Source organism: Leguminivora glycinivorella, chromosome 10 (genome assembly GCF_023078275.1).
Source record: "Leguminivora glycinivorella isolate SPB_JAAS2020 chromosome 10, LegGlyc_1.1, whole genome shotgun sequence".
Lineage (NCBI taxonomy): Eukaryota > Metazoa > Arthropoda > Insecta > Lepidoptera > Tortricidae > Leguminivora > Leguminivora glycinivorella.
In genome coordinates this window covers 8,025,441-8,034,694 of record NC_062980.1, presented here as the reverse complement: position 1 = coordinate 8,034,694, position 9,254 = coordinate 8,025,441, and the positions used below count along the sequence as shown (strand labels likewise).

Genomic DNA, 9,254 nt, shown 5'->3' with positions numbered 1-9,254 from the left:
GACTGGCGATCCGGAACGGCCTCTGATGACGGCCACGCCCAGTACGACTTCGGCGGCGTAGTGCAGGGAAGTGACCCCTAACAAGGGCTTGTTTCTTCTTTTATTGTAACCGGCCAGCTCAGGAAATACCTACCCACGATCCTGGATAAATAGATAGGTTTTTTTATTTAAAATATAGTTTGTAAAATTTTTCTATCGGAGTTTTTTCTTCTCTCTAGTTTTTTTTATTCTACCCTAGTTTATGCGACGCTAAACGTCACATTGGCGCCCACACTGGTTATTTTCTGAGCTGTGCATGTTTGAAGCAAGTCCTTGGCCTTTTTCTTCTCTTGGTTTTCTTTGGTGTTGGTGGCTTTTTAATATTTTCACCTGTAATTTTCTTCTAGTTTCTAAGTTTGATTTCTGCAGTTGCTTGGTACGTGGTTGTACTATTTACATTATTATTGTTACAGCGTTCATTTGTAGTTATTTATAAAATAAAATTGCATATTTCCTATTATAAAACTTCTAAATACATTTATAAAAGTCTATCGAGTCCTACATTCCACTTACTCAGCAACTAAACCTAACTGCTTTTAATCAATTGTAATCAAAACACACACTTGTCTCAAAACATGGCGTATCCTATTAAATATTTGTCACTCCAAAAAGCTGAACTTGAATATGAGGTGATTCTCAGAGGTGGTTCAACTGGTTCGGTACAGGAGCTTCGAAGCCAGATAATTAAATTAGGAATACCTCCTGAGGACATTTTAGAATCCCATTTAGAGCCTGCGGTTGACCTTGACGCTGTTAAGGACAATCTTGCTAAGTCACAAACGATGTTGACCTCACTCAAGTCTAAATTTGATAAGACCCTGTTCTTACGAACTGAAAACCTACTACATCATATATATCACAGACTTAGGCGAATCACGAATGTCGGTGCCACGTTAGTTGATCAGCACAAAAATTATTGCACTTCCTTTAACAATCAATATAAAGAAATTACAACGCTGAGACCGGCATCTTCAACTTCTAATACAAACGCAGTCTCAGTTCTGGAACCTGAGGCTACAGTGGTTCATTGCGATCGCAACCTAACCTCCGACTTAGCAAAGCTAAAATACTCGGGCAAGGCCTGCGTGTTTTCTTTCATTCAAAGAGTTGAGGAGTTCGTGGAGGCTAGAAATATATCAAAGGAGCGTATTTTGAAATTTGCGTACGAGATTTTTACGGAGGACGCGTTACATTGGTTCCGATGTAATAAAGAGGCTTTCCAAAGTTGGGACGATGTCGTGGTTCTATTAAAAAAAGACTTCAGCCCAAGAGATTACGATTATCGCCTTACTAATGAGATAAAATCTCGCACGCAAGGGGAGCAGGAAAATATATCTATTTACTTGTCTATTATGCATGGCATGTTCGCGCGCTTGGTTAAGCCGTTGTCTGAGGACGAAAAGCTCGAAATTATTCTACACAACATCCGGCCATGCTATGCAAGCACTCTGGCTGCTTCGCCCGAAATCAAGGACCTGAAGACTCTTAAAAACCTTTGCTCAAACTATGAGGACATTCAATCACGCTTGTCCTTGTTTCACGAACCACCCAGAGTGACTTCTGAAACCCTAGCCCCAGATTTTGCCTACACTAAACATCATAAAAATAATAATTACTATACAAATAAAAACTATCAAAGTACAAATACAAATGAAAGACAGAAAAATTATTACAATCAAAATAAATATCCTAACTACTCCGGCTCTTATAACTACAACAAACCTAAACCTACAGATGAAAAACCAAATACTACTAATGCTGTACAAGCATCACCAAGCAGTTCAACTAAAGTAAGCGCCACTTATGGCTCGCGTAAGTACTGTCCTCGGTGCCGCACTGATACACATTCCTTAAAAGAGTGTAAACAACCTCACTTCCCAATCTGTTTTAAATGCGGCCAGAAAGGTGTACGTTATCCTGAGTGTAAATCTTGTAACTCGAAAGACACAAAAAACTAAATTCGGTGGATTGTAGTGCGAAAGAGCCTTCTAATATATCCAGTGATAAATTTAATGATACAGAGTGGAAATCTTGGCTCAATTTTATATCAAAATTTTTCACTTGCTATTCAGTCACTGCAATCCACGATTCAGGTAATATAAATAGCAGACCATTTGTGTCAGTTCAAATTAACGGTAAAACACTACATGCTTTATTAGATACTGGTAGTGGTTACACAATTCTCGGCAATAATTATCATAAGGTTTTCTTGGATGCGGGTTTCAAACTAAATACTAAAGAAACTCTGAATTTGTATGGAGCTGGCAAGCATAGACTGAACAATATTGGTATGATTAATCTGCCTGTCTCGTTTTTAGATCAGACTCACATTTTGAAAGCTTACATAGTACCAGAGGTAGAAAACTCCTTAATCTTAGGTATGGACTTCTGGAGACTTTTTGATTTGTTCCCTAAACATCTAGATGCTGTTATTTTACCTAAGGATGTCGATCAATTAAATACCTTAACACTTGACACTCAACCCACACACTTGTGTGACTACGATCATCTCTCTCCTGAACAGAAGGTTACGGCTGACCATATTACAGCTCAATTTCGCAATATTTCATATGAAGAGCGCGGTCTAGGGCGAACTTCTCTAATTTCTCACAGTATAGATACGGGTGATGCTTTGCCTATACGTCAGAGATACTATAGAATGTCTCCTGAAAAACAGAGAATACTAAATGCTCAACTTGATGAAATGCTACGTGAAAATGTTGTAGAGTCTTGCGAGAGCCCTTGGTCGTCCCCAGTTCTTTTAACACCTAAAAAAAATGGCGAAATGAGATTGTGCTTGGATAGTCGTAAACTGAATGCAGTTACTATCAAAGATGCCTACAGCATTCCTTACATTTCAGAGATACTTGATAATCTGCGTGACGCTAAGTATCTGTCTAGTTTGGATTTGTCGAAAAGTTTTTGGCAAATTCCAATCAAGAAAGAGGATCGGTGTAAATCAGCGTTTTATATTCCTTCGCGCGGTACTTTTCAATTTGTTTCTATGCCCTTTGGCTTAACCAATGCTCCGGCAACGCAACAAAGACTGGTTGATATGTTGTTCTATGGGCCTGATTTTGAGCATAAAGTATTCGTCTACATCGACGACATTATCATTGTCTCGTCATCCTTTGAAGAACATATCTCCCTGCTGGTTAGAGTTCTGGAGAAACTTAAAATGGCAAACTTAACCATTGGATTCCAAAAGTGCCAATTCTTTAGGAATAAACTGTCGTATCTAGGCTATGTAGTGGATAGAAACGGTCTACAACCAAATCCAGAAAAGATAGAGGCGATCGTGAATTATCCGACACCTACTAACCGTAAGGAAGTTCGTCGATTTCTTGGAACGGCATCTTGGTATCGTCGGTTCATTCCAAATTTTAGTACAATAGCGGCACCACTAAATAAACTTACTTCTCAAGCTAAAAACTCTCCGCCTTTTTATTGGTCTACAGAAGCTGAAAATGCTTTCCGTACTCTAAAAGAAGCTTTAATATCTTCTCCTATATTGTCGTGCCCAGACTATTCGCAGCCCTTCCAAGTACATACAGATGCGAGTGATTACGGCGTTGGCGCGGTTCTTACACAACAGCTAGACAACGAGGAAAAAGTTATAGCCTACATGAGTAAGTCCCTTTCGAGTCAAGAGCGTAACTACAGCGCAACGGAACGAGAGGCACTGGCTGTACTTACGGCGATCGAACACTGGAGATGCTACTTAGAGAACGGCCAAAAGTTCGTGGTGTACACCGATCACTCGTCCTTAAAGTGGTTCCTAAATTTAAATAACCCTACGGGTCGCTTAGCTCGTTGGGGAGTGCGCATGTCCTCATTTAACTTTGAGATCAAACATCGTCGCGGTTCGGAAAATGTGGTACCAGACAGTCTCTCACGTTCTGTTACTATTGCCGATATTGACGAGATTCCAGTAAGTGGTGACATGTTTTATTCTACGAGTGACTCATGGTATTTAAACATATACAACGGTTGTCAAAATACTCCTACTTCATTTTTAAACTACAAAGTAAGCAACGGCAAACTATTTAGGTTTAAAAAAGCTTAAACCCGCTAACACGAGAGTTCGAATGGAAAGAAGTTATTCCTCTAGAATTTAGACTCAATACTATACTTAAATATCATTCGGAACCTACCGCTGCCCACTTAGGAATATATAAAACGCATAAACGGCTTTCTTTAAATTATTTTTGGCCCGATATGCATCGCGATGTAGTTAAATTCGTTTCAAGTTGCGATATCTGTTGTGCTCATAAGCATGCTACTCATGCTACTCTTGGCGTCATGGGCCGTCCTAAAGACTGCTCACGCCCTTTTCAAATGTTAAGCATGGATCTCATAGGTCCTCTACCTCCTTCTAGACAACAGAATACTTTTATATTCGTTGTGACATGCTGTTTTTCAAAGTATTCTCTTTTATTTCCCATTAGACGCGCAACTTCCGAGATTATAGCAAAACTAATCGAGGAAAAAGTTTTTTTAGTTCATGGCATTCCCAGTACTGTTCTCATGGACAATGGTAAACAATTCACGAGTAATGTATTAAAGAAGTTGTTTAGTGATTATAATGTGCCTAATGTAAGATTCACGCCTAAATATAGCCCACAAGTTAACACCGTTGAACGTTACAATAAAGTTATCGTTACAGCAGTGTCATCTTATATAGAAAATGATCATAGGTTCTGGGATATCAATCTACCTAAAATTCAATTCGCTATGAACACAGCTGTAAATGAGGTGACAAAGTATAGTCCTGCATTTCTTGTCCATGGCCGAGAATTAGTCACTAGCGGTTTACACTATATCGATGTTGAACTGGACGACGAAATAATTTTTGCCCCTAGAGATGAATATGCCGAGAATATAGGTCATTTGCGAAAAATATTCGACAAAGTCCAATCCTCTCTAGTTCAATCCCATACTAGGAATAGTGAACACTATAATCTACGCCGTAGGGATCACCATTTCAAAGTTGGCGATGTAGTTTGGAAGAAAACGTTTTACCTTAGTGACAAAAGCAACATGTTTTCCAAGAAACTAGCTCCTAAGTATGTCCAGTGTAAAATCGTAGCTAAGAAATCTAATTTAGTATATGAACTAGAAGACATGCAAGGGAACAATTTAGGTGACTGGCATATTAAAGATTTTAAATTGACTAATTACAAAGTTTAACTGGACTGCAATAATCATCTATCAATAATTTCTGTATTAATTGTCTAAATTTAATTATCAATCTCATAACACGTGCTTGTAAACGCTAGTGTACTTCCGAAATATCCTAATATTCTATCGCTATTAAACATTACAAACCCCTACCGGTTTGAAAAGGTTATTACCTACAAAATAAATTGGTTAGCAAGTTTTTTACAGAGACATTAATTTGATGGATAAGTGAAGAACCATTAATATATACATAAGAGTATGTATACAATCGTAAAAGTATAATACTCAGTCTGTTAGGACGCGAAAACATAAATAGAAATGTTTATTGCTTATCTGCTTGTGTGAAGAATGAATGAAGTGGAGGAGTATGATGAGATGGAGGTATGTTTGATAGTTGTGTATATATTGAGCAGACGACAGAAATAGCGGGTTTTCCCAGAAAAAACCCTAACCTAAAAAGAGGGGTATGTAACGGTTTATCGTTATCTCTAACAAAAATCCTATTAAATAAAAATAAATAATTAACCAAAATATAACTATAAACTACTATAATACATTTTTACATACATTCTTCTAAATAAAATATTCAAGAACTTAAAAAATAAAAAACAATGTAAAATAAATATACGTACAAACAGAATTGACGATTGCATTTGTTATTAGTTAAAACTAGATGCGAATACAAAAGACTACGTCACCGCTCCAGATAAGCGATAGGCGCTGGTCAACGTATGAGGCGCATTCGCGCTGGCATTCCCTACCACGGCTCCGACAGCGAAAGGTCAAGTTACCTAAAACTCTCATAACGTCAGACGACATGGAGTGACAAATTTATTTTAATTTTTACTACAATTAAATGTGTTAAGTGCCAGTTTTTCCCCAAATAGGGTGAGTGTTTTGAATATTTTGTAGAACTAGATTTAAGGTTTCTTCCATAGTTCATAGTCTTAATAAGGAATCATTTTCTTCATTCAATCATTATTCATTTATTTCTTTCTGGGTTCATCTTTCTCTATCCGCTTAGTAACAATATGTTTTCCTTAGAAACAATGTTGGAATTAACAAGCTTCTCGATCTTTCTAGAAATATGGTTCTACCCGCTTTATAAAAATCTTAATCATTCTTGTGGAATTTTCGCTTAATTTTAATTTAAATGCATATAAATAGAAACCAATCTGTAGTTAATCTACATTAATAATGTTTTTAAAAGTTTTTTTTATTAGCAAAAGTACTTTTAGTTAAATAAAAATTACTTCCTTTTTGTTAAAAAAAAATGATGATTTAACTTGTGACTGCCACATCATTGATTACCTTTTTTAACGCTTTGGGGTTCACTAAACCAGCCTACATCTCATTAGCACTTTTAATTTGGCCAAAGTTCCGGATGTCGCAGTCACTTGTTCGAAATTGGACTTTTCTTGAAACGGCCATTTTACCGGAATTCCAGGGAACAAGTCTGGGGTCGTTAACTGGACCCACAATTTGGATGCGCGCGCGCCTGCACACGTTCCGGAAGGTTCCGGAAGGAAGACTGGCGATCCGGAACGGCCTCTGATGACGGCCACGCCCAGTACGACTTCGGCGGCGTAGTGCAGGGAAGTGACCCCTAACAAGGGCTTGTTTCTTCTTTTATTGTAACCGGCCAGCTCAGGAAATACCTACCCACGATCCTGGATAAATAGATAGGTTTTTTTATTTAAAATATAGTTTGTAAAATTTTTCTATCGGAGTTTTTTTCTTCTCTCTAGTTTTTTTTATTCTACCCTAGTTTATGCGACGCTAAACGTCACAAGTACTTTAATTGTACTTTCAAATGATACCAATATTGATAGGTTACGATGAATAAGATTAGAGGTATATCTGCTTGAAACGAATTTTGCGCGAGGTGTAATTTGGTAGACGCCGAATGTATGGGAACGCGTGTCAAGCGGTACTCCCCGCCTACAGGTATGTGATTGTAGTTTGCTTATTTATTATCCGATCGTAGAAATTTAAAAACTTTTTAACAAAAAATAAAACCGCCTTCAAAAATAAGCGCGTTACAAAACACGGAGAAACTAAAAAGCCAAAAATAATAAACCTTTCAATTCAGATTTCTTATCGTATTGCAATAAGCTAAACATCCAAATTATAAACAAATCAATTATTTTTGTAGTCGGTACCAGACCTGTTCGTCGCCTTGCTATTGCCTGTTTGCCCCACCCAACCATACACAGGCTGGTACCGACTCCAAAAATAATTGATTTGTTTATAATTTGGATGTTTAGCTTATTGCAATACGATAAGAAATCTGAATTGAAAGGTTTATTATTTTTGGCTTTTTAGTTTCTCCGTGTTTTGTAACGCACTTATTTTTGAAGGCGGTTTTATTTTTTGTTAAAAAGTTTATTTATTTGTTGATTTTTAGTGGTTCCTAGTGATATTATATGTATCAGTCCGAATACATGTACAGTAGTGAAAGAATTATCCTTTAACTCCTAACCATTGAGGAGTTGACCTTCTATCATCAGCTCAGTTGATTTTTAGTGGTTCCTAGTTATATTATATGTATCAGTCCGAATACATGTACAGTAGTGAAAGAATTATCCTTTAACTCCTAACCATTGAGGAGTTGACCTTCCATCATCAGCTCAGCCACATAAAATTATTACCATCAGACGTAAATACTGTACACCAGTGAAGAATAGACTAAAAACATTACATGTGCCTATAACAGTTGAAGAGTTCCGTCGATTTCTCCAGGATCCCATCATCAGACCCTGACTTGGTGCCAATGGGACCATCTCGGGGTTATACCGGTTCGATCAAAAAAAAAATTTTGAAAATCGGTCCACGATTCTCGGAGATATCGAGTAACATACATACAAAAAAAAAAAAAAAACATTCAGTCGAATTGAGAACCTCCTCCTTTTTTGAAGTCGGTTAAAAAGCAACAGATAGCTTAAGAATGTAGTTAAATGATTTATATACTCGTAACATATTTTTTAGCTAAGTGGCCGTTTTCATTGCCTTTTTGAGTCACAAAAATCAAAAAAGAGAGTAAAAAGTATTTTTTGCATTATTGTTAATTAAAAAATAACTAACAAAACTATACTTTTCACATATAAGAAATCTTAATCAGCATGTTATACGCTTTCAATCGACACCTCATTTTTCAAAATTGGATAAGGGGTTTTAGACAAATTGGCAAATAATTGAAACCCGGGACCACGATCTTTGTGACGTCATAGTTAACCCCCCCACAGTCTGAGAATGCGACAAGTCATTATTTCGTACTCAGTAAAGTCTACCGATCACAACAATATCACTTGTCAGCAGTATACTCTCCAGTCACATCAACTTTTTCCGAGACCCTCTCGCCGCTCTACTAACAAAAGATCGTGATATAATTTACTTTATTTATTTTTGCTTTACAATTTATTTTAATTTACAAAAGGTACGTATACGAGCGTCAGGCCGAAGCAACAGACAGAGCGTAAAAAGCCCCTCTCTTTCCCGTGCACCTGGTTTTATAACCTAGCGTAAACAAGTCAGGTAGTGGGGTGGTGGGGATGGTGTGATGATCGCGTGATGCTCGGCCTGGCGCACGTGTTTACAAGGTGGTACGATGACTTTGCGCCGTCAGGTATATACCCAGAATGTTGCGCGAGGCCATTGAGATCAAGAAATATCCAAACTAATAGAGAAGATGGCTTTACTTTACCACCGGCTTGGGATCCGGTACATCTGATAATGGAACAAGCGCGACGAAGACTGTGAGGCATTTGTGTTGTATGGTGATGGACATTTGTTTTGTTGATTTTATTTAGATTAATTGTTTTTAGGGTTCCGTACCAAAAAGGTACAAAAGGAACCCTTATGGTGCGACTCTGTCCGTCTGTCCGTCTGTCACATTTCTAAATATCTCGAGAACTACTTATGCTCATCATCATCATCCTCCTTGCGTTATCCCGGCATTTGCCACGGCTCATGGGAGCCTGGGGTCCGCTCTGACAACAAATTCCAAGATTTGGCGTAGGCACTAGTTTTACGAA

At 37.7% G+C, this 9,254-nt stretch overlaps 1 long non-coding RNA gene across 1 annotated transcript; it reads left to right on the top strand.

Moving 5' to 3' along the window:
• Positions 1–5,456: 5,456 nt before the first annotated feature.
• LOC125230517 lies at positions 5,457–6,942 on the top strand. Its single transcript, XR_007177526.1, has 2 exons — positions 5,457–6,108; positions 6,668–6,942. It is a non-coding gene; the product is annotated as an uncharacterized LOC125230517 (long non-coding RNA).
• Positions 6,943–9,254: the final 2,312 nt, after the last annotated feature.